Source organism: Macaca mulatta, chromosome 12 (genome assembly GCF_049350105.2).
Source record: "Macaca mulatta isolate MMU2019108-1 chromosome 12, T2T-MMU8v2.0, whole genome shotgun sequence".
Lineage (NCBI taxonomy): Eukaryota > Metazoa > Chordata > Mammalia > Primates > Cercopithecidae > Macaca > Macaca mulatta.
Genome location: NC_133417.1, coordinates 102,206,594 through 102,232,959, shown reverse-complemented (window position 1 = coordinate 102,232,959; position 26,366 = coordinate 102,206,594). Strand labels below are relative to the sequence as shown.

General features: G+C 41.8%; 1 protein-coding gene and 1 long non-coding RNA gene across 9 annotated transcripts in view; one reads left to right on the top strand and one right to left on the bottom strand.

Moving 5' to 3' along the window:
• The window catches only part of ANKRD44 (ankyrin repeat domain 44), a 346,068-nt gene that overhangs the window by 15,772 nt on the left and 303,930 nt on the right, over positions 1-26,366 (top strand). The gene's annotated exons all lie outside the window — the stretch shown is intronic.
• On the bottom strand, positions 22,312-24,331 carry LOC144333442 (uncharacterized). The gene is made up of 2 exons (XR_013402095.1): positions 23,791-24,331; positions 22,312-23,484 (listed from the first exon to the last, which is right to left on the bottom strand). It is a non-coding gene; the product is annotated as an uncharacterized LOC144333442 (long non-coding RNA).

Genomic DNA, 26,366 nt, shown 5'->3' with positions numbered 1-26,366 from the left:
GTATTTTTCTTAACTCCATTCCTGCCATGAATTGGCTGTGAGATCCTGGCCAGTCATTACACCTCCTTGGGCCTCAGTTTTCTTTAAGAAATGAGGACATTGTTTTAGAGTGTATTCTTGTAGCTGCTCCAGTCTTCTATAGTTTTAACCCAGGGGTTGCAGACTACTGTCCACAGGACACATCTGGTCTGCTGCCTGCTTTAAATGGCCTGTGAGCCAAGGATAGTTTTTATATTAAGTGATTGAAAAGGGTCAAAAAATAATACTTTGCAACACATAAAAATTAAACAAAATTCAAATTTCTTTGTCCATAAATATAGTTGTATTATTTGTTTACATCTTGTCTATGGGCGCTACAACAGCAGAGTTGAGTAGTTGTGGCAAAGACTATAGGGTCAGCAAAGCTGAAAATATTTACTATCTGGCCTTTTGCAGGAAAAATTTGCCAACCTCTTGCTCTAACTCAAGGGCAGACTTGGGGCCATCCTCTTAAGAAATCGAGTGCTACACTCTTACAGTCCTAGTGTTACCTAAGTTGCACTTTGATCTAGATTTAATTAGATCGAGATGGGAATTCTTGCTTTTATTATTTTCTCCAGGAGAAAGTAGAAGCTTAGTTAGCTTTTTGGTATGCTTTCAATTAAAAACAATCCTCCTTAAAACAATAGTTTGTTTGTACTCAACTTTTTTTCCCCTCTCTCTAGGAATCACTGTGGAGAAGGAAGCCATATGTTTATATTTTAAATCACTTGCCTTTTCTATAGGATTTTTAAACTCCAGATGTGGACTCAGAAACAGTTAATATGTACTTTTGATGCACTCAAAGAGCCAAGATGGGGGAAGAGAGATACTTATTTCTTATATTTGAGAGCAAAACAGAAATCTTAATATATTCTATTCCCCACATAGAGACTCTAGATTAATATGGGGATGGAAATGGCCTTAATTTTGTAGAAGGCTAATTTTAAGCAAACACAGTTTAAGGGTCAAGTATTATAAATGAAAATTATACAGTTAAAAATAAATCTTAAAACTGTCTACTTATCTAATATTGCTCATTATTCTAGAAGGTTCTCTCTGAAGCTAAGTCTGGTAATTTCTGTGTGGGTTATAAGTTTGTGTGTGTATTGGGGCGGCGGGGGTGCAGAGAGAGAGAGAATGAAAGTATGTGTGTGTGTGGTTTCCAGTGTTCATTTCATTAGAATTATAAAGAGCATCTGACTCTTGCTCTTGTACTTCCAGAGTCATTTGAGTTATTATGAAACTCCTCCTAGGCCTGGAGTTCCTTTTGATCTTGGATGAAGATGGGCACCTTGAACTGGTTAGTGAGGCCAGAAAGGAGGTCAGTAAGCATGTCATCTTTCATATAAAGGTTCACTTTTCTCAGAAGTGAAACTAACTTTTATATGAAAGATGACACGTGTTGACTGACCTCCTTTTCTCTATCCTTCAGAGAGAAAGAATTAAGACTAAAGAAACTTGTTTAAAAGATTTGTAAAGAAATTAATGTAGTGTACAACTTTAGAAAACATGGACAGTGACTGAGTACCTAAGCTATCTGGGACCTCCAGCGTTTTCTGAACAATATAAATTGTCTGGGGACGACAGGAGATGAACATTAGAGTCCCCATTTTTCATAGGGAGAAACCGAGGCCAGTGGCTGTTACTTAGCTTGTTGATTGTTAGTGGAGGTAGAGCTCTTATTTTTTCTGGCTCAGTCTAAGGTGCATTTCATTTGCCTATCCTGTTCTTAAATAGCACTTATAAAATCACATGTCATTTCTACAGTTATATTTAGGATACAGCCTAAAATGCTGTATAAACACCCTGTGATAGAATGCTGAAGGCTGCCGCCTGGGTAATTATCATGTGGTTCTAGTATCGTATCATCTACATTATCTAGATTAGAATGGATCACCCACTTCTAAGCTGGTCTAGAAGAAGGAGCCCATTGTGTGCAAGGCCATAAGGATATTGCCTCATCGTTCCCCTGTGGGTAAAGATCTTTGTGATACACAGAAGACCGTGGAACTTCATTCTTATTTGAAAACACTTGTAATAATTCTGAAATACTAAGGCTTTCCCATGCCCTCGCCCCCCAAATTCCTCTTTAATATGCTTTATTTTTTTAGGATTTTGTGAGACGTATTTAAAATTGGCCATCTGAAGGGAACATTTGTCACAGCACTGCCTAATCTTTAGATGCGTCTAAATGCAAATGTGTGTAATGAACCCTTTCGTTTTCCTTCTTACGTGGAGTGGGGCAAGTTTCTTCATTGAGCTTCTCACTTCTGGTTTCAGTCCATTTTTAGCCCCTTGGTTAGTGTGTGACTTGGGATGGTTGGAGCTAAGCCACTGAATTGCTCTTCACTTCTGGGGGAAAATGTTTGTACCCCAATTTTTTAGTATCCAGGACTCTGGTTAACTCAGCAGTAGTAGATTAGCAGTGACTACTGAATAAGTGAATGATATAGTGGGAGTCTCTGCTGCTGTGTTTTTTCCTTCACCATCCTTCCCTTCTTTTATCTACTTTATCTACCTTCTCTTCCTCCTCCTGGGATCTTTACCATGAACAGAGGAAGGACAGGAAGTGATTAATTTTTGGTTATGTAAATAACCCTAGTAAAAGGATTGGTTATATAAAATATTGCTAATTTTTGTGTGGTGGATTTTTTTTCTTGGTGTCTTGTTAAATATGCATAGTCAAGAATATGTGGCTGATGGCTTAGTGTGTCATGACGTGAACAGATCTGGGACAACTTCTCCAGTCAAGGAAGCAGTACGAGAAGAAATGTTTTACTCACCATTCTTTGTACTCTGGAGATTTTGGACAGGCTTTAACTGGGGCAGCTCTTTAAAGACTTGCACAGGAAGTCACTGTTAACGTGGACTCTTGGTTTAAAGCATCTTGCTAAGTAGGGCCCAAAGGAGGCAGAGTGTGATTTCCATCACTGACCCCGGGTGGACCGAGAGGATGGCCAGGCTGGCCATCTACTGATGCTTACAAGTAACTCATGGAAACATTTTTTACCCCCAGCCCCTACCACCAAAAGATTTTTGTAAGTGATGTATTCCCTTGCACATTTCTTGGGGAGTTGATATCTAATGCTTTTCATCACAAAGTTGGAAAGATACAAAGGATGTAATTCCTGGCATAATATAAATGTAGACTTTTTAAAAAATGAAAACGTTATATCATTGTTTAAAATGTGTTGAAAGGAATTTAAACACTATTGTGATTTGAGTGTCCCACCTTCACTTGAAAAATACATGAGCAACATCATCACTGGTCACCAGATAAATGCAAATCAAAACCACAATGAGATACCATCTTGTGCCAGTTAGAATGGTGATCATTAAAAAGTCAGGAAACAACACGTGCTGGAGAGGATGTGGAGAAATAGGAATGCTTTTACACTGTTGGGAGTGTAAATTAGTTGAACCATTGTGGAACACAGTGTGGTGATCCCTCAAGAATCTAGAACTAGAAATACTATTTGACCCAGCAATCCCATTACTGGGTAGATACCCAAAGGATTATGAATCATGCTACTATAAAGACACATGCACACATATGTTTATTGCGGCACTATTCACAATAGCAAAGACTTGAAACCAACCCAAATGTCCATCAATGATAGACTGGATTAAGAAAATGTGGCACATATGCACAATGGAATACTATGCAGCTATAAAAAAGGATGAGTTCATGTCCTTTGCAGGGACATGGATGAAGCTGGAAACCATCATTCTCAGCAAACTATCACAGGGACAGAAAACCAAACACCACGTGTTCTCCCTCATAGGTGGGAATTAAACAATGAGATCACTTGGACATAGGGCAGGGAACATCATACACCAGGACCTGTCGGGGGGGTGGGGAGGTGGGGGAGGGATAGCATTTGGAGAAATACCTAATGTAAATGGCAAGTTGATGGGTGCAGCAAGCCAACATGGCACATGTATACCTATGTATCAAACCTGCACACTGTGCACATGTACCCTAGAACTTAAGTATAGTTAAAAAAAAAAATACATGAGCAAGCTTTGGAAATTTTACATTGTTACTTTTTCTCCTTGAGCTTATACTTCTATTCCACTTTCTTATGCAGAATTTGGCTGGGTGTGGTGGCTCATGCCTGTAAATTACCACACTTTTATCCAAATATTTTACGTTTTCTTTCTTTATTTTTTTGAGATGGAGTCTCGCTCTATTGCCCAGGCTGGAGTGCAATGGCGTGATCCCAACTCACTGCAACTTCCGCCTCCTGGATTCAAGTGATTCTCCTGCGTCAGCCTCCCAAGTAGCTGGGATTACAGGGGCCCACCACCATGCCCAGCTAATGTTTGTGTTTTGAGTAGAGACAGGATTTCACCATGTTGACCAGGCTGGTCTTGAACTGCTGACCTCAGGTGATCCACTTGCCTCGGTCTCCCAAAGTGCTGGGATTACAGGCATGAGCCACCGTGCCTGGCCGCATCTTACTTATTTTTTAGGGACAGGGTCTCACTCTGTTACTCAGCCTAGAGTTCAGTGGTGTGATTATAGCTTACGGCAGCCTGGAACTCCTGGGCTCAAGTGATCCTCTCACATCAGCCTCCTAAGTAGCTAGGGTTACAGGTGCACGCCAGCATGCCTGGCAAATCTTTGTGTTTTTTGTGCAGACAGGGTCTCCCTATGTTGCCCAGGTTAGCTCCTGGCCTCAAGGGATCCTCCCTCCTTGGCCTCCCAAAGTGTTGGGATTACAGGTGTGAGCTGCTGTGCCTGGCCCAAATGTACTACATTAAAAAAACACTGCAGAGGTTGTAGTGAGCCGAGATCGTGCCACTGCACTCCAGGCTGGGCTGGACTGAGACTCCGTCTCAAACAAACAAACAACAACAAAAAAACCTGATTATCTTACGATACTTTGTAATAAAAATGTGATCCTGAGATGCTAGGAGTTAAATAAATTTCTGGATTGAGTTTACAATGATTATTAACAATGTATCAAAACAAATGTAAAATTTGGTAAATTATTAATAATACATGCAAAGTAAAGCATGCTTATTTGGAATGAATTTCTTGATCTGTTGACAAGGCTTTCTTTCTGTTTAAAATCAGCCCACGTATTGTGGAGAACATGGCTTATTGCTGGGGTAATACAAAAGGAGTTAAAGTTCTGACTTCGAATCTCCTGGTTTTCAACTGGTCCTTTCTTTGACACCAGGACACTCAAGTGAATCAGCAAGAAAAAAAATAATCCCATCAAAAAGTGAATAGACATTTCTCAAAAGAAGATATACAAACAGCCCACAAACATGAAAAAATGCTCAACATCACTAAGCATCAGGGAAATGCAAATTAAAACCACAATGAGGTACCACCTTATTCCTGCAAGAATGGCCGTAATTAAAAAGTTGAAACACAATAGATGTTGGTGTGGATGTGGTAAAAAGGAAACACTTTTACACTGTTGGTGGGAATGTAAATTAGTACAACCTGGGATTATAGGTATGAGCCACAGTGCCCCGCCTATTCATTTTATTTTTTTCTTTTTGAAAAATTGACTTTATTGGGAGGCTGAGGTGGGTTGATCACTTGAGGTCAGGAGTTCGAGACCAACCTGGCCAACATGGTGAAACCCTGTCTCTCCTAAAAGTACAAATACTAGCCATGCGTGGTGGCGGGCACCTGTAATCCCAGCTACTTGGGAGGCTGAGGTAGGAGAATCGCTTGAACCCAGGAGGTGGAGGTTGCCATGAGCCAAGATCACACCACTGCACTCCAGTCTGGGTGATAGAGACTCTGTCTCAAAAAAAAAAAAAAAAGAAAAATTGACCATATTGTGGATAGTTTACATAAAATGGTATGCATCCATTTTAATGACATGTAGATGTGTTTTGACAAAAGTTACCTGTGTAATTACCCCCATAATCAAGATACGGAATGATTCTAATACCCCCAAAGAGTTCTCTTCTGCTTCTTTGTCTTCCCCACTTTACCTCCTAGGCAAATACTGATCTGCTGTCTGTTTCTACAGATGAATTTCACACAAATGGTATCATATAGTTTGTCCTCTTTAGTTTCTGGCTTCTTTTGCTGAGCATAAGGATATTGAGATTCATTCATGTTTTGTGTATAAGGAGATAAAATCTTTCTTATTGCTAAGTAGCGTTCCAGTGTCTGACTATACCATAATTGTTCATCCACTCATCTGTTGATGGAAATGTGGGTTGTACCCACATTTATCCATTATGAATAATTATGTGCAAGTCTTTTCTTTAAACATAAGTTTTCGTTTCTCTTGTATAATACCTGGATAAGTGCATGTATATAAGAAACTGACAAACTGTTTTTCAAAGTGGTCGTACCATTTCACACTCCCCCAACAATACATATGGGTTAGTTTCTCCACATCATTGTCAACACTTGGAATTATCAGTCTTTTAAATTTAAGTTATACTAATATTATGTAGTAGTGTTTGTGAGGTTTTTGTATTTTTTCTTGACTAATACATAATATTTTACATATTTATGGGGTCCATATGAGTGAGACATGCATAGGATGTGTAATGACCAAACCAGGGTATCTGGGGGTATTCACCACTTTGAGTATTTATCATTTCTATATGTTGGTATCACTTAGAGCCTCTCTTCTAGTTGCTTTGAAATATACAAAATATTGTTGCTAGGTGTAATTACCCTAGTCTGCTACCAGATATTACAACTTATTTCTTCTATCTAAACTGTATGTTAGTACCCATTAACCAGCCTCTCTTCATATCCTCCTCCCACCCACTTATCCTTCTCAGTCTCTGGTATCTGTTGTTCTATCCTCCGGGTCCATGATTTCAAGTTTTTTAGCTCCCTTATACGAATGAGAACATGTGGTATTTGTCTTTCTGTGCCTGGCTTATTTCACTTAACATTATGACCTACAGTTTTATTCATGTAGCTGTAAATGACACATGATTTCATTCTTTTTAATGGCCGAATAGTATTCCATGGTGTGTGTGTGTGTGTGTGTGTGTGTATACATACATGTGCGTATATGTGTATATATATATCGCGCGCATGTGTGTGTATATATATATCTCACATTTTCTTTATCCGTTCATCCGTTGATGGACATTTAGATTCCATAACTTCTCTCTTGTGAATAGTGCTGTGATAAACTTGCATGTGCAGCTATGCCTGTTACATAGTGGTTTCTTTTCCTTTGGACTGATACCCAACAGTGGGATTGATAGGTCATATAGAAGTTATTTATATTTGTTTTTTTTTGAGAGATTGCCATACTGTTCTCCATAGTGGTTATATTAATTTACATTCCACCAACAGTGTATAGGAGTTTCCTTTTCTCTGCATCCTCACCAGTATCTGAAACTTTATTTACCACCCATGAAGTCGTCCTCTCAGATATATTGAATGAAGTTTCTATGCGCTTCTCCTTATATTATACTCTGTACAACTGATTGAATAATAACTGGATGTAAGTAACGGTGTTTCTCACTGGATTTGAACATTTGCTTAGAATCTCATGGTATTTGAAAGCTAATTTCTCATATCTAAAGACCCAGATCCTCCTTTTATAACTGGTTTTTGGGCAAATCTCCAATTTTTGGTCTTGAGGGAGTACATCAGATGTCTTTTTTTTTTTTTTTTTGAGACTGAATCTCACTCTGTCGCCCAGGCTGGAGTGCAATGATCGGATCTCGGCTCACTGTACCCTCTGCCTCATGGGTTCAAGTGATTCTCTGGCCTCAGCCTCCCGAGTAGCTGGGCCTATGGGTGTGTGCCACCACACATGGCTAATTTTTGTATTTTTAGGAGGGACAGGGTTTCACCATGTTGGCCAGTCTGGTCTTGAACTCGTGACCTCAAGTGATATGCCCGCCTCGGCCTCCCAAAGTGCTAGGATTATAGGCACTAGCTACCGCGCCCAGCGGATGTCTGCTTTGGTTTGCTAATTCCCGAATTATCTAAGAAGTCCCCTGATATCCTAAATAGAAAATAGGTATTATATGTCAGCAGTTACTTTACAAAAAACAGGGTAAAAGATCTAGATATAAAATTCACAATGATGTGTGGTTGTCTGTGTGTTGAATGGATTTGTCTGGCTTTTCTGTGTAGTGTTCAAAAGCATTAAAAACGGTTCTTTGGAGAGAATGCTGATGTCTGATGACTAGTGTTGCTGGTTCCTCTCTTGCTCATCAGTAGAACAAACAGAAACACACGTCCTCTCTGCCAAGTATTCTGTGACGTCACAAGGCAGCTCCTACAGTGCAGCAGCTTTTTCTTACACTTTTCTTTTCTGGCTGCAGGAGAATTAATCTCTTCCTTCATACTTTTACCCAATTTTTTTTTTTATCAGTTGGAGGATACATAATATTATTTAGAACATCTAGAAGGTATACATTTTTTTAAAGATACATTTTAATTTTTAGAGCAATTTTATGTTCACAGCAAAATTGAGCAGAAAGTACAGAGACTTTCATATACCCCCTGTCCCCACAACCAGCCTCTCCCACTGTGAACGTCCTCACTAGAGTGGTGCATTTGTTACCATCGATGAACCTGCATTGACAGACACATCATCACCCAAAGTCCATAGTTGACAGGGTTCACTCTTGTTGTACATTCGGTGGGTTTTGACAAATGTATAATGACATGTATCCACCATCACAGGGCCATACAGAGTAGTTTCACTGCCCTGAAAATCCTCCATGCTCTGCCTACTCATCCCTCCTTACCCGCTAACCCCTGGCAACCACTGATCCTTTTTCTTTCTCCATAGTTTTATCTTTTCCAGAATGTTATACAGTTGGATAAATTCTTTTAAAAAGGATCTAGCAGGATAAAGGAATTTTGAAACTGTAAGGGATCTTAGAGATTTTTCATTCTGTGGCCTTTTTTCATGCTTACCAAAGTTACGTATTTTTCAACAGTTTGAATAGAAACCAATTCATACAGTTTCATAAGCAAAAAAGCATATTGCATTAAAAAATTAAGTTAATATTCCTGAAAGAAGTAAAGAGAAGCATTTAAAAAGTTAAGGTATTTGGGAGGCCCAGGTGAGAGGATCACTTGAGGCCAGGAGTTCAGGACCAGCCTGGACAACATAGCGAGACCTCCATCTCTACAAAATTGTTTTTTAAAAATTAGCCAGACATTGTGGCGTCCTTGTAGTCCTAGCTACTGGGGAGGCTGAGGCAGGAGGATCAGTTGAGCCTAGGAGGTTGAGGCTGCAGTGAGATATGATCTTGCTACTGCACTACAGCCTGGGTGACAGGGCAAGGCCCCGTCTCTTAAAAAGAAAAAAAAATCAAAGTAGAAGAAGTAGGTAAAAAATTCTTTCTGTCCTTAGGTACTGCTTAAAGAATTTGAAAGCCAATTTTGGTTGCTATTTTGATAGCATTTAGGGAAATCTTTGAATTAAATAAAATCAAATTGCTTTCAAATTGAGACAGTTAATTTAAATAGAAATATGCTCAATTTTATTGCAGAGAGGGACTGGAATCTATTGAAGCAAAGATGTTTGGAAAGGGTAATATACCTTAATAGTGTCATAGGGGACCCTTGTGGAGCAGCGCTTGACTGCCCTGGCCCACCGGCTGCAACGGTCACACGGAAACGCTTTCTTCCTCGGGCCAAATTGGCCAGCTTGTCTCTTTACTTTATAAACTGGGTGGTACCATTGTCGGACTCACCCAGAGTGAGCTCTGGGGCTCAGGCATTTTGTGTGAGAGATGGAATGGTTGAATTACTACCACAGGCACTTAGCAATCAAACTGGAAGGCCTGATTTTGTCCAAAGGGTTCCCAGAGGTGACCATATAGTGAAATGTGTTCTTTTTTTTCAGAATCTGACCCTATATCATTTTATTGATCTCTTTAAGCTTTGTACAGCTTCTTTGTCAACCATAATGGGGTTTTATGTTTTCTTTCCTTTTTTGTTTTTCTGCAATCTGTCCAACCAAGGTTTATTTTGCAGGAATTTGTGACTGGGGGCATGCCTGAGACTAGCGAACAGTGCAAGTCTTTAAGGTTGTGACACTTGACTGTTAATAGCTTAAGAGGCTCTTGGTTGTAGGAGTAAGTCATAAAGCCACAAAAGGATTTAGCTTCTTGAGAAAGTAGAAATCTACTTAGCATGTTTATGAGAAAATGGAGTTACTACCCCATTAGAGTCAAGCATTAAGGCTTCAGCATCAACTAGCATATTTCCCATAGTTTGGCAAGTTGCTTTTTAACCCATGGCTTCCCACACGTGGAACCTGTTTCCTCCAGTTGCTCCATCGCAGGCAGGCTACTGTGTATTGATCAGAACCAAGAAGAAAAGAACGTGGGAGCTGGGTATCACGGGTAGCATTTTATGGCATCAGACATGTTCCAGTGACTGACTCTTGGCTGCCCCATCCCCAGACACTTTCCTGCAATGGGTTGGGGCAGGGGAGGTTGTGGAGCTCATTGATGGACATTTTGCAGTTTGGCTCACTGGGTCCACAGGCCTTACATAACTTAAACTGCCTGAGTTTTCATCACTTCCTGCAGAATGTGATGTGGGTGGGCTGAGGGATTCAAGTAGAGACTAGTGGGTGATACTTAAACTTGCTCAAAGGGAACATCTTTTAGGGAGCCTTCGAGATGCACTTTGCTTAGAGTGCCACAAAATTGGGCTATGACTGTTTCTGTCATCTGAGAGAGGGCTATCACTGTTTCTGTTATCTTAACAAGCAGAAGATATATTTCTATTGTAAGTAGTGAAGGTCTTCATATGTTAACATTGAATAATGTAAAAAAAAATTAACTTCTTTTTGTTTGAGATGGAGTCTTGCTGTGTTGCCCAGGTTGGAGTGCAGTGGTGTAATCTTGGCCCACTGCAACCTCCGCCTCCTGGGTTAAAGCAATTCTTGTTCCTCAGCCTCCCCAGTAGCTAGGATTACAGATACACACCACCATGCCTGGCTAATTTTTGTATTTTTAGTAGAGACCAGGTTTCACCATGTTGGCCAGGCTGGTCTCGAACTCCTGGCCTCAAGTGATCCACCCACCTAGGCCTCCCAAAGTTTTAGGATTATAGGCATGAGCCACCATGCCTTGCTCTAATAATGTAAAAATTTTCATGAGTCATATTTCTAGAATTTTGTTTTAAACAGACAAATTATGTGTGTGTGTGTGTGTGTGTGTGTGTGTGACTATCTGTTGCTGTGAGTTCTTGTTTGACCATGTGGTGGTATGTGGTAGGGTTTGGAGAAATTAATGGGAAAAAGAGCGTATGTCACATGTATGTAGTTTTTTTTTCCTTCTAAGAGTTGGGAAAAGGCCTCCATTGTTTCATTTTCATGGTGAGGCAACTTGGAACTGGTCATAGAACATGAATGTCCTGAGGGATGATAGGGAATGCAGGGAATACCCAGAGAAATCCTGTTAGCCTGCCAGAGGTGGGAGTGACCCTCGTTTCTTCATCTCCTTGTGCAGTTCTTCAATGTTCTTTGCAAATGGATTTCACTAAAGTGAGTTCTGTCTATTAATGTCACTAGGTATAGATGTCTGTCCATCTTATCCATAGTGTGGAGAAGATGCGATATGCCTCATAAATATTTCCAAGAAAAATGTCCCTTTTATTTCAGTGAATTAGAGGTCAGCACCCTGTCCATAGATAGATCCAGCAAAAGGGGAGAAGAAAGAGTAGTTAACAGTGTTCATTCTTCTACACAATCTCTCTATATCTGGTACCTGGTGCCTAGTTAAATAACCGAATACTGATATCACGGGGCTATTCTTTAAAATAGTGCAGTGTTGGAAAGCCTTCTATACCAAAATTCAAACCCCTCCTTTATCAGACATTGCCCTAGACTACTCGAGCCTAACATAGAAGAGTTCCCAAGCTTTACTCCCCCACCCCATTTATTGCTCCTTTATGCTGCAAACATGATTGCAAGAGGGAAAATGTAATTTTTAAAATTCACTTTGGTAACAGGGATTCCAATGATTTCATTACCACCTTAAACTTTTGTAAAAAAAAAAAATCACCTTAAATTATTAAAGTGTATATTTAAACATTATTGTCATCCAGGTATTTAGTTTGTCACACTTTCAACAGTTTTGTTTCTGTTAAGGATATAATTATTTTATAAGGAAACATTAAATATTTACCATAAATAAGGAGACATGCTGGCATTTCACTATTTTTTACTTGAATTGCTTTATATAGAAACTTATGGAATTGCTTTATATGGAAATTGCTTTATATGGAGATTCGTACTGAGATTTCAGTAGAGCCGGTATTAAAAGATATATCCAGCGGCTCTGCCCAGAGACTGGCATAAAGGTTTATAGGACTCAATAAATATTTATTGGTTGAAAAATGAATTACATTCCATTTTGTTTGTCCCTAGGGGATTTTATCATAATGGGCTTTAAAAAATTTAATAGGTTTCACTATAATAAAATATAACCAGTACAGTATGGTGTCACTTGTCTTGTGCTGGACAAGGGTAACCAAATTCAGAGACATCAACTTCTCTCTACAGCCTCCACATCCTGGTGAGAGAAACTAACCTATCCTGTGGGTCAGAGAGAATCTAAGTGAGGCTTAAAGCTTATACAAACATACACATGTATAAAAGCATTCCTATGGTGTTTTCTTCTCTTAAAACCTCTTCCAGAGACTCTTCTAAAGGAATTATAAAAGTTTCTGAACAGATATAGAATACCACTTGTTCACTGGCCAAGTAATAATCCAGAAGCTCATATATTTTTAATTCGTAACAGTGTACTCTGCCTACTAAGGTAGAGAGTACACCTCCCAGATTCAAATGATCCTCCTGCTTCAACCCCCTGAGTAGCCAGGAGTACAGGCGCATGTCATTATGCCAGCTAATTTTTGTATTTTTAGTGGAGATGGGTTTTAGCCATGTTGGCCAGGCTGGTCCTGAACTCCTGGCCTCAGGTGATCCGCTCATCTGGGCCTCCCAAAGTGCTGGGATTACAAGTGTGAGCCACCACACCCGGCCTGGAGGGCTTAAAGTTTTTAGTATAAAGAACACTCTAGTATTGAAAGACCCCATCTCAAAAAACTAAAATAAAATCCCCAACTTCATGCATCTTCTCTGTTTCACCTCTCAGCATCCCAGGTTGCCCTCAGATATGCCATAGACTCCTAGGTCCTCATCACACCACATCAAAACCATGGCAACAGCCCCAACTGGAGCTCTCTAAACTAAACTACCTTATATCCAAATGCCAGGCTCATCCTCAAACACTTAAACACACATCGTCTCTCACACCAGCCAGTTACTATAAACTTCTCAGTCTGGCATTCAAGACACACATACACCACCAAGCCTTTTAATCTTTCTCCAAAGTCTCCAAGAAGAAAAAAACTTAATGGCAAAACACAGTAGACATTGTAGTTACCGTATTTTTTTTTTGAGATGGAGTCTCACTCTGTCACCCAGGCTGGAGTGCAGTGGCACAATCTCTGCTCACTGCAAGCTCCGCCTCCCAGGTTCACGCCATTCTCTTGCCTCAGCCTCCCCAGTAGCTGGGACTACAGGTGCCCACCACCACGCCCGGCTAATTTTTTGTATTTTTAGTAGAGATGGGGTTTCACCATGTTAGCCAGGATGGTCTCGCTCTCCTGACCTTGTGATCTGCCCGCCTTGGCCTCCCAAAGTGCTGGCATTACAGGTGTAAGCCACTGCGCCTGGCCTGTAGTTACCATATTTATACCAGAATCATCTTACATGGCTTCGGATAGAACTCTGATTTTGCATTAATACCTACCAACCAGCCTCACCATATAAAAAGTTCACTGTGGATTTAAACAAGATTTAAACTTCTCATCCATTGCTGGGAAGTAAATGAGGGAAAGTTATCAGCAAGAAAGCAGCAGTTTTAAATTTCTAGGAGGATTTTAGGGTAATATATAGATGTTTAATTCCAAGGAAAAAATTTGCCTGTTTTCCTTTAATAGAGGAAATACAGTAAACTACACCCTATTAGATTATCTGCCAAAATACAGTTAGCAAGTTAGCAACATCACTTCCTCATTTTGCAAACACAACTGTTGATAGATTCATCAAAAGAGGTACTTTACTCCCTATTGCTGATTTTGGAAATTACCAGGCCCAAAAAGGAAATATGATGTAAATTACTCAGGGACTTATGCCTTATATAAGGGCTGACGATGTTTTTTCAATTTAAGCTAAGTTACTCTCATTTTGCCAAGAAGAAAATGGACAGAGAGTTGGACAACTACCTACCAAAAAGGTCTGGGACATTGTCTCTTTGCCCCATTGAGGGGTTAGGGAAACGAAACCTTGTTGGTGGTGTGTGGTGGGGGATGGAGGATCAGGAGGTGGGGCGCAGGATGCCTTAATGGAATTTACAATGTTGAAATATCTGTTTTTTCTAGAGAAAATAAAGCATCAGGCCTCCTATCAACAGGCATGTAACATGTTCATTTGGTATAAGATCATCTCCCAAAGTCCCTCCAAAGATGGACAGGCATTTATACCTAGTGACATTAATAGAACTCACTTTAGTGAAATCCATTTGCAAAGAACATTGAAGAACTGCACAAGGACAATGAACAAATGAAGGTCACTCAGGACTCTGGCAGGTTCACAGAGCGAGACCATATCTCAAAAAAAAAAAAAAAAAAAAAAAGCAGAGCTTGAGATTTTCATGTAAAGAACATTCTAGTGAAAGACTATTTATTTTAAAAACCATTTTTATTTTATTTTATTTTTTGGGCCCCACTGACCAGGCCCCAGAAAGACTGTTTTTTAAGTAAAGACAAACAAAATCTTAGCTGGAGAGGTTTAGGTAGACAGTAGTGAGATGGAGTACTGAAAGAAAAAGACTAAATATGTTGGGAATTGAGTGATAACATGTGGCTTTAATTGGTGAAAGAAGTCTGTTCATTAATAATTGACCACCGTGGGTAGCTGGGTTTATCAAGGGGTAATAATACCCCTTGGTGGCTTTTACATTTTCAGCAATCAAGTTCAGTAGTACAATCCCTAGTCCACCAAAATCTCATCCGTGAGGCTTATCAAGACCATGGCTATTGCACAGCGGTTGCTCAAGCATCCCACACTTGGCTCCTCCATCTCCACATAATTTGTCCTGACAGATCTTAGACCGCGGAGTCAACTCGGGATCTCTGTGTTTCTCTGTTAAGTTTGTGGTTCAGGCACAGGTAACTGAAAACAGATGTTTTCAGAGCAAAAACTCTGCTCGTTTTCTTGTTGAGCTTTTGGTAATTTGGGAAGGGAAGGGGAGCTGCCTTTTGCAAACCCTTTGTGCTTTTGTTACGAGCACAGTTTCCCGACCTCAGCAATGCTTGCCAATGCTTTATCCAGATGCTTTCTTTGTTGTTTCTGGTAGGTGTTGCTGACTTGGATGGAGAGGAGCCACAGCCCCTTTTTACTGTATGCTAATTTCATTCTCCTGTTGCCTATTTCCTGTCTGTAGACTGCACATGGTCCTGGGGGACTTAAGGTGATTTTCTGACCTTGCAATCACCTCTGAGGATATTTCTGTTAAACACTCGTTAGATGTATGTGACAGCACTAGGGACAGAGTGAATTGGCAGTCCTGTCACATACCGGGCTCAAAGAGAGGGCAATGATTGGACAGAAGAGAGAGATAAGGTGGTTTAAAGGCAGAAGTTCCTCATAAACCATTAATACTAGGGAGGATCAAGTTCTTATAGTAGCGGTGGCTCAAAATGATGACAACAAAACTTTGCAGAGCATCTGCTGTGAGGTGAACAGGTGAGATTCTTGGAAGCCAGGACAAGACAGTGTACCCAGGAGCTTCACGGTCCAACTGGGTGGGGTGGGATGCATGGAAATAAATTAATCCCAATGCAGGGCAGTCTGTGTAGGGTGCCAGCTGATGGCTGTCATGGGAGTTCAGGAGAGCCAGCACATCCAGACAGGAAGCTTTCTGAAAGGTGGCTTTATGGAGGACATGGGATTTGAGCTGGTTTTTAAATGCCTTGTAGTAGGACAAACTAGGAAGAAGGAGGAAAGGCTCATTTGGGAGCAGAGGTCAGCAAGGGAAGAGAGAAAAAGGAAGCCTTGCAGAGGGTTTCCAGGAACGGTGAAGCGAGCAGCTTGGCTGGAGCAGAGGGTTTGTATGGGCAACAGTGGGAGATTGGATGGGAGAGAATGGACAGTGCCAGTTTGTGGAGGCCTCTGAAAACCCGCTAAGGAGTTTGGGGTTTATCTTGTGACCGTGGGGAGCCACGAAGACTTTTGATCAGGGGTTGCGATGTGTGCCAAGTGGTGTTTTAGGATGAATAATCTAACCATGATGTATATAGAGACTCAATGGCTTGTTTACCGCCTGGACTGTGTGGTGCTGTTTCTCAGGCCATCTTCCAAGGACAAATGACTTTTTATTGTATACAGGTGGGCTCCCTGGTATTGTATTAGGAACTGACCCTCACAGTTTTATTAGTTAGGAGAGGGAAATGTTCTATCACCAGCATCTCTTAAATCCTCAGGGGCAATATTTTATGTCTTTGAAGTGTGGACTGAATGATGGCTATGTGATCCACTCTTAAATACAACACTGCTAAGCTCAGCCCTGCAATCATGTGGTTGTGAAATATTATCCATCCTGAAACCATAAGAAAAACCCATTTAGTCTGACCTACTCACAACACATGAGAACCCAACCTTTGAAAGGATGTGGAAAAACTGGAGAAACGCTGACTGCACAAAATGCAAATGAGAATTCCATGTGGAAGGATTCTTCTCTGACTTTTTGGTATTTTCTTCTCTTGCATGTTTGCTCCAGACCACACCACCTGTTTCTGCTCCAAATGTTTTCAAAGCCAAAAGTCTCTGCCTCGGAGATTTGAGGCACTTGCTTGCTGGCGACCTACATGTCACAACAAGAGAAAGCAAAGGGGTGGTGGGGAAGAGAAAGTGGGTAGAGAGGTCTTTTGGTCTTACTCTCCAATAAAAGCTGGGGCCATGTGGCCTGTGACATGGATGTAAAAAGCCTCCATATTTACCTTTATAGGGATAAAAGTGAGTTTTGTGGACGGGTGCAGTGGCCCATGCCTAAAATCCCAGAACTTTGGGAGGCTGAGGTGGGTGGATCACTTGAGGCCAGGAGTTCGAGACCAGCCTGGCCAACAGGGTGAAACCCCACCTCTACTAAAAATTCAAAAATTAACCAGGTGTAGTGGTGCGCAACTGTAGTCCCAGCTACTCTGGAGGCTGAGGCAAGAGAATTGCTTGAACCTGGGAGGTGGAGGTTGCAGTGAGCTGAGATCACACAACTGCACTCCAGCCTGGGTGACAGAGCAAGGCCCTGTCTCAAAACAAAACCAACAAAAAGTAAGTTTTGTAACTACCTGGATGTACATTTAGGATGCAGAATAAAAACCAGAATCTGATGGATTTCATCTTTATTTCTATTCATTGTTAACTCTTTCTGCATTAGAACACAGAAGCTTAGCACGTTGCAATTTAACAGCCAATTAAACATCACTTAACCCCTTAGCACCAGCCAACTGCCCTTCTTCCTACCATCCCTCCCCTTCCCACTGATGCTGTCCTGATTGCTGCAGCCACTCACTAATAGCAAATTTGCTGCCCTGGGAGACACTGTGTTAAGATGGCTCTCTGATTAGGTGGGAATTGATTAAGCAGAAACTGCTTTATGCTGTTAGTAGAACTGTCAAAGCAGTGTGAGAGCTCCTAATTCTGAGCCTCCTCTCATTTTACTGTTGTCTCAATTAAGTTACTTTTCTATGATTTGTGGCTCATTAGTGTCAGTGACTCCTAACTGCCTATTCTCATCCTTGAGTCTTTCCACCCATATGTGAATGATACATGCTCAGAGTCCCTTTAATTATGATAATTTCCTCTTGTCCTCCTGAATGCTGGTGACAGCGCTAATAGCAAGATGGAAGTGAAGCTTTGGATAGAAATTCTATGTCTTGAAACTCCTTGGGACCTCTTCCATACCACCCCTACCCCTTTCCCTCTGGTTAAGGCTTAAGTATTAGCTGAGTGGTTAAGTTCTATCATCTGGGACTGCAGGACATAAGTTTAAAACCTTGAGTGAAATTACTTCACTTCTTTAGGCCTCACTATTCTGAAAGACTGGATAGGAGTGGTATTTATCCCAGACGGTAGCTGTGAATTTTGATGGAGATAATGTATGTAAAGGCTTCTGCAGTCACACTCTCCAGAGATGAAGCTCTTACTCCCTGTCTTCCAGATCCTCACTGGAATGCACCCTTTGCAAGACACCTCCTCCAGGCCAGCTGCTCCCTTCTTGAATTCCCATAGCACTTCACTGGTATTTATTTCTAGCACTTAACAGTTATGCGCCTGACATGATCGTTAAAATTTTACCTTCCCCTTTGAGACTCTGAGCACCTCTAGGCTAGGGAAGGGCTGGGTGCACCCCGTGTCCTCTATACTTGTGGGTGCCAAACCTAGATGAGGATCAACATCACTTGAGGAGCTTTGAAAAACAGATTGCTTTGGGAGGCCGAGGTGGGCGGATCATGAGGTCAGGAGATCGAGACCATCCTGGCTAACACGGTGAAACCCCGTCTCTACTAAAAATATTTTTAAAAATTAGCTGGGCGTGGTGGTGGGCGCCTGTAGTCCCAGCTACTCAGGAGGCTGTGGCAGGAGAGTGGCGTGAACCCGGGAGGCGGAGCTTGCAGTGAGCCGAGACTACGCCACTGCACTCCAGCCTGGGTGACAGAGCGAGACTCCGTCTCAAAAAAAAAAAAAAAAAAAAATTCCTGGGTTCCATCATTATGAGACAGGCTGGAGCCTAGGCACCTGGATTTTTCATGAATGCCACAGGTGTTTCTGCTGTGGGTGGGCCTCAGACCCCAGTTTTAGAATCAGTTCTATAAGGCAGTGGTTTCCAACCTTATCAAACCCAGCATCCCTTTTTATGTATTTTGTAACATCCTCTTCCTGAAATGGAAACTCACACATAATAGAACTCACACACAATATTTAAAAAGAAATCAACATAAGACTCTAATTATAATATAAAGGAGAAACAACATGAAAATAATTTCTAATAAAGTAGCATGTATTTCAATATGGGGACAGTATATTGAAGACCTAATGAAATAGTTACATTTTTGCTTGTGAATTAGTTTGTATTCGAGAAATATTCAGCTGAATAGTTTCAGTTATATATTAGTACTCTTATATATAACCCTAGAAATAAGGGCAAAAAAGTCTTTTCTTGTATACCACTAAGAATATGACAACTGTAAATATAGACCAATACAGGTGTGTTATAGAGATGTCTCATTAATCATGGATGTCATTTCTGTAAGAGTCATCATTTTTAGAGATGGTGTGAAAAACTCTTGGCAAAGTTCTTTTTTTTTATTTTCCTTTTTTTTTTTTCCTGAGACCAAGTTTCACTCTTTTTACCCATGCTGGAGTACAGTGGCATGGTTTTGGCCCCCTGCAACCTCCACCTCCCGGGTTCAAGTGATTCTCCTGCCTCAGCCTCCCAAGTAGCTGGGTGCGCACCACCATGCCTAGCTAATTTTTTATTTTTACTAGAGACAGGATTTCACCATGTTGGCCAGGCTGGTCTCAAACTCCTGACCTCAGGTTATTTGCCCTCCTTGGCCTCCCAAAGTGCTGGGATTACAGGCGTGAGCCACCGCACCTGGCTGGTAAAGTTCTGAACAAAATACGTTCATCCTTCCCTTGATTTATAGGTTAATCAAATTCCTAGATAATTCAGTGTATTTAAAACTAAATAATATATTTTTATGAAATGCATACTTAAGATCTAGACTTAGATGATTATATAAACTCTTTCCCCTTCTTTTATGAAAATCGTGTGGATTGTGGGCCAATCCATCATGAAAAGAAATTTTCTGGAGCACTGTGGGACTGTAGGACTGTGGTGTTCCTGCCCCTACCCCCCATATGTCAGCAGAGCCCTGCAGTCATTGTAACAACCAAAAGCCCCCGACCTGGCTCCAAAGTCTGTAGGAGCAGTGCTACCCCACTGAGAACCACTGCGGTGGACATAGAAAGTCCAACAGCCCTAAATGATCATCCGTACAGAGCCCTTGTGGCCCCCAGCTGGTTGCCCAGCCCCCCAACATGGTGCTCTATACATATTTGTTAAATAAGTAAATGAATGAACTACCAGACTTTGAATACTTGAAGTAAAGGGCATGGATCCCCCCTTCTAAAAGTTTATGAGTGTGTGTTGTGTGTGTGTGTGTATGTGTGTGTGTGTGTTTTAAGGAGACTGGGTCAGCTGGGCACGGTGGCTCATGCTTGTAATCACAGCACTTTGGGAGGCCGAAGTGGGAGGATCTCTTGAGCCCAGGAGTTCAAGACCAGCCTGGGCAACATAGTGAGACCTCGTCTCAACAAAAAGTCCAAATATTAGTTGGGTGTATTGGCATGTGCCTGTAGTCTCAGCTACTTAGGAGGCTGAGGTGGGAAGACTGCTTGAGGCCGGGAGGTTGAGGCTGCAGTGAGCTGTGATTACACCACTGCCACTGCACTCCAGCCTGGGTGAGAGTGAGTGTCTGTCTGAAAAAAAAAAAAAAAAAAAAAAAAAAGACTGTCAATCTGTCACCCAGGCTGGAGTGTCATGGTACAATCACAGCTCACTGTAGCCTCAAAATTCAAAATGGTCAGGTTCAAGTGATCCTCCCAGCACAGCCTCCCAAGTAGCTGGGACTACAGGTGCACCCCACCACACCTGGCTAAGTTTTGTTTTTGTTTTTGTTTTCATAGAGATGGAGTTTCTCTATGTTGCCCTGTCTGATCCCGAACTCCTGGCCTCAAGCAATCCTCCCACCTCAGCCTCCCAAAGTGCTAGAATTACAAGGTGTCAGCCACCATGCCAGGCTGAATGTGATTTTTTTTTTCTAAACCAGAATTGGCCTCTGTTCTTTGTCCCAAAATAGAAACCCTAAAGTACTTAAAACTGAAAAAGGGCTTTGGTGCAGGTTGGGTTCTCTAGAAGAAGATGCTAAGATGGAATTTGGGGTGTGAGATGCTCCTTAGGGACCAACATGTAGGAAGGGAAGGACGCAGGACTGGGCCGAGGGAGAAGTTGAAAAGACCTCAGCACACCCGGCAGGAAGCCCTGGAGTGAGTGTTTGCAGTCACCATGTGCGGCTTTGGGCCTTCATGGACCTTTGTATCCTTACCTCTCAGTTACAGGCAGGTTGTCATAGGAAGGGTGTGATCTCAGGTGAGGTGGCTCTCTGCAGCAGGGGCAGACCCTGAAGGAGCTGGCAGCTGGAGGCCATGTGCTGACCACACTCTGCACAGCTGGGCAGCAAGCCCTTATCTGAAGAGAGGTCATCTTGATCTGCCATAGGCTTTTGTAGAGACCCTCACGGTGCCTCAGAGCCACCCTGGGAGATGGGTGCAGTTATCATTCCCATTTTTTAGGTGAGGAAACTGAGGCTGAGAGAATTTTCTCTAACTTCCCTGATATAATTACCTAACTAGTTAATGTCTCAGTGAGAACAGGAACATGACTTCTAAATGCCAAGTCCCCTTAGTGATGTCCACATGCACTTGACAGTTCTCATTCATTCATTCAGTCATTTGGTTGGTTGGTGTGAAGTGACATGCTCTGTGCTGAAGTGGGGCAACTGAGCTACTCAAAAGCCTGTCTGATTCATATATATATATTTGTGTGGTTGGTTGAGTAGCTTACAGGTAGATTAGCATGGTGAGGTGGAAACATCTGAATCCTTTTATTCACAGCTTTTATCACTTGATCAGCTTAAGGAATTAATTTTTAAAATCCTTGACATGCCTGAGAGCTGCTTGTTTTGTGATAAGATTTTCCTTATAGGTTGTTCCTAGCATAGACAAGGACATTTGATTTAGGGCCTTAGGCCTTCAATATATCACTTCCCAGGCTCCAGCCAACTGGTGTTTGTGGGTGAACCAGCCAACTGGCAGCTGCCTCGGGAATCTGATATGTACTCCGGGAAGCCCAGGCCACGGGTGCTGGCCTGGCTCCTCGGCCCTGTGCCCTCTTCCTTTCTTTTTCCTGGGCAGCTTCAGGTTAGGCTGTCGGTAGCCTGTTGAAAAGGGGTTCGAACCATTTCTAGATCCCCCACTGGGAAGCACTATCTTTAATCAAAGGCAAAGCATTTTGGCTACTGTGTGTTAGAATAATTTTGACATTTTAGCACATCAAATGGAAATGACTGTTAGACTATAAGGCTGGTCACAGGCAAGTCCAGTGGAATTCTTAGAACTGTCAGCCTTCCTAACTCTGGCAGATGAAATAAGCATAACATAAACATCATTTTTAGTATAATACTTTAATATTTTTGAGAGCAGAATTCTTTTAAAATAACTTAAAAAAATTACGAAATATATGCTCACTGTAAAAATGAAATCTTTTGTCTCCTCCAATGCTGTCACGCCCCTGGGGTCCTCGGTGTTAACAGTTGCATGGTTTTCATCCCTCCTTTCTCTGTGCTTATTTGAACATAAATATATTTGACCATGTTTTTTTTCTTCCTTTTCAATAAACATGGCACTAAATATAGGTGTGTTATAAATTGCTTTATCCATAAAGCAATCTATTATTGACACTTCCCCCCAGGTTAATACATAGCTTCATAATATTCCGTGGTGTGGATGTATCATGATTTATTCAGTCATTTCCCCTGTGGGTGGACACTTGTTTCCAGTTTTTGTCATTAAAATAATGCTGCTCCTACATGCTCTGCAGAGTTGGGGATAGGGAGGTGAACAAAAGAGAGATGCTCCAGGTTTTCCAGAAGTTTATGTTGTAGTGGTGGGAGGTCATCTATAAATAGGTAAAGCAATAGATGAAATAGGAAATAGCAATTAGAGATAAGGGCTCTGAGAAAAATAAAGACACGCCATAGTAGAGGAAAGGCCTCTTTAAGGAGGTAAACTCAGCTGAGACCACGTGCTTGAGGAGACAGCCCTCTGGACACCCGTGGTGAGAGCATCCCAGGAGAGGGAGGGTAGATTCTAGTCCTAGTGGAGTCTGTCATAGAGCCTTCTGCAAAAGTTGTAGCAAGTCACTCCCCACCCAGCAGCTCTCGCAGAAGCCCTGTTTCTCCACATCCTCCTCAGCTTTCAGTTTCAATCATCTTTACATTTTTGCCAATCTGCTATGCGAAAATGGATATTTCCCAGACAGCTTTTTAATATGCTCATTGACCTTTTGCATCTTCCTTTTCTTTGAATTGTTGATTCATTTAATTTGCTGTTAAAAAAAATTGGGTTAACTATCCTCTTCTGACCAGTTTGTAGGAGCTTGTTGTCTATCAGAAACTGTGGCTTCTTAAATGTCCTGACAAATTTCTTCTCATCTTTCTTCAGTCTCTTTCACTCTGTGACTTCTTTCCTTCAGTCCCAGAGGATGCAGGCTTGGCGAATCCTGAGGAATTAGGAATCTCGGGCCTCGGCCTTTGAGCTTTTCGGTGGCACAAAAATACGTCTGAAATTAGAAAAAAAAGTTTTTAGTGGCTTCTTTGAATACTGAAAGAGAAAAGCAAAATCTAAGTTAATGTATATTTAATCAATCAAATACCTATAAGACCTAACTTGATATCAACTAATCATTTATAAGTCAACTCAATATATAGTTATTTATAACCCAAATTGAAGTTAATTTATATTTAGTGTGGGAGGTGGGTGTCTTAGTTTGCTTTGGTGACTCTAACAGAATACCGTGGACTGGGTGGCCCATAAACAACAGGAATTTATTTCTCACAGTTCCGGAGGCTGCTGTCAAGGCACTGACCAGATTTGGTGTCTGGTGACGGTCCAATTCCTGGTTCATAGATGTCCGTCTTCCTGCTGCATCCTCACATGATGGAAGGGGTGAGGGAGGTCTCTGGGTCTATTTTGTAATGGCAGCAATCCCACTTTAAGGGCTCCACTTTCCAAACAAAACAAAACAAAATAAAACTAACTTTTTAGTCTTGGCTTACTCCATTGTATTAGTCCATTTTGGGCTACTAAAACAAAATATCATCAACTGGGTGACTTATAAACAATAGAAATAGGCCAGGCGCGTTGGCTCACGCCTGTAATCCCAGCACTTTGGGAGGCCGAGGTGGGCGGATCACAAGGTCAGGAGTTCAAGACCAGTCTGACCAACATGGTGAAACCCCATCTCTACTTAAAATACAAAAATTAGCTGGGCGTGGTGGCACGTGCCTGTAGTTCCAGCTACTCAGGAGGCTGAGGCAGGAGAATTGCTTGCACCTGGGAGACGGAGGTTGCAGTGAGCCGAGATCGCGCCACGGCACTCCAGCCTGGGTGACAGAGTGAGACTCCATCTGAAAAAACAAAAACAAAATACCAAACAAACAAATAAAACAATAGACATTTATTTCTCCCAGTTCTAGGCATTCCAAGATTGGGGTGCCAGCCTGGTAAGGTTCTGATGAGGGTGCTCTTCTAGTTGTAGGCTGCAGACTTCTTGTTGTGATCTCGATCTCACATGATGGAAGGAGCTAGCCAGCTCTCTACAGTTTCTTTTATAAGAGTCGTAATCTCTAATTCCCTCCCAAAGACTCCAGCTTCTAATACTATCACTTTGGTGGTTATAATTTCAACATATGAATTTTGTTGGGGATAAACATTCAGGTGATAGCAGCCCTCTAAGAGAGTTTTAAAACCTCTCTTAGCTGGGTGTGGTGGCTCATACCTGTTATCCCAGCACTTTGGGAGGCCAAGGTAGGCAGATCGCTTGAGCCCAGGAGTTCATGACCAGCCTGGGCAACATGGTGGAACTCCATCTCTACAAAAAATTTAAAAAACGGTGGTATGCACCTGTAGTCCCAGCTACTAGGGAGGCTGAGGTGGAAGGATCACTTGAGCCCAGGAGGTTGAGGCTGCACTTCGGCCTGGGCAACAGAGTGAGACCCTATCTCAAAAACAAAGCAACCAACAAACAAAAGAAAACTGATTTGCAATGCATCAGTGGATTGTGAATTTAATGGGCTATGGCTACATTAAAAAATAGAACAGAGAATATAATTTTATATCACATTTAGTAAGATAATGTCAGTCTGTTCAGGATACTATAGCAAAATAGCTTAGACTGGGTAATTTATAAACAACAGAAATTTATTCCTCACAGTTCTGTAAGTTGGAAAGTTCAAGACCATGGCACCAGCAGCTTCAGTGTCTGCTGAGGGCCTGCTCTCTGCATCACAGATGGTGCCTTCTTGCACAGTCCTCACATGGCGGAAGGAACAAGCTCCCTCAGGCCTCTTTTATAAGGGCACTAATCCCATTCTAAAGGTCCTACCTCTTAATGCTGTTGGGAATTAGGTGTTAACACATGGGTTTTGAGAGGCAGACACAAACATTCAGACTATAGCAGATAGATATTGTTCCATGAAACTTTTGTTAAGGTTATGTTTTTGTGTGTGTCTAGACCAGCTGCATAATTTGTGGGATATAGGGCAACATGAAAATGCAAGACTCCTTGTTAAAAAATTTTTAAGAATTTCAAGATGGCAGTAGCAGAGCATTTAACCAAGAATGGGACCCTTCTCAGCACAAGGCCCTGGGCAGCTGCACAGGCCGCTCGCCCTTGGAGCCAGCCCTGGTGTGTGTATATATGTGTATGACCTGGGTTGAGATGGAAGATTATTTTCTAAAGCCACTGTAGTGATGTGTGCCAAGATCCACAGAGAGGATGGTTGTGGAAACTAGTGTGGGGTACCGGGAGCTTTCAGCCACTCCTGCTTGGTCTGCTCATCTGTACCTTGCCAGCCGGCTCTGCTCCCTCCATTCCTGCCTGCCAGTACCCACTTGCTGCCATATTGGCTCCTGGTTGGTTATGCCCAGCTCCAATGCCACAGCTTCCTCATCTCCAGCTCCCCCTTTCCCTGGCTTGCTTAGTGAGTCTGGAGACCCTTGGGCAATGGCTCAGACACTGCCTACAATTAAATGCTAAGGTTTCTTTTACCTTTGGCCCAGATGTCTCTCCTCTGGGTTTAGTCTGCTGTTTATTACTTCTTAGAAATTCCACCTGGATGTCCCTGAAGGGCTTCAGACTCATTTTCCACCTCACCTTTCCATCTCCCTCCAAAGCTGCTCTTACTCCTATATTCATCACTTTGCTTGGTGCCATGAATGTTTACTCAGTTGTCCACGCTGAAAACTGTGGGGATTATTCTTCATTCTTTTTTTCTTTCTTCTTCCCCACCTCCTCAGATCCCATGAGTTGCCAAGTCTTGTCGGTTTGGCCTCCTCTATAATTGCTTTAGAGTCTGTTCTCTGTCCTCCATGTCTGGCACAGAGTCTGACTCCTGAGCGGGATGTGCAAGGCCTTAACTCTGATCCTTACCTGCATTCTCA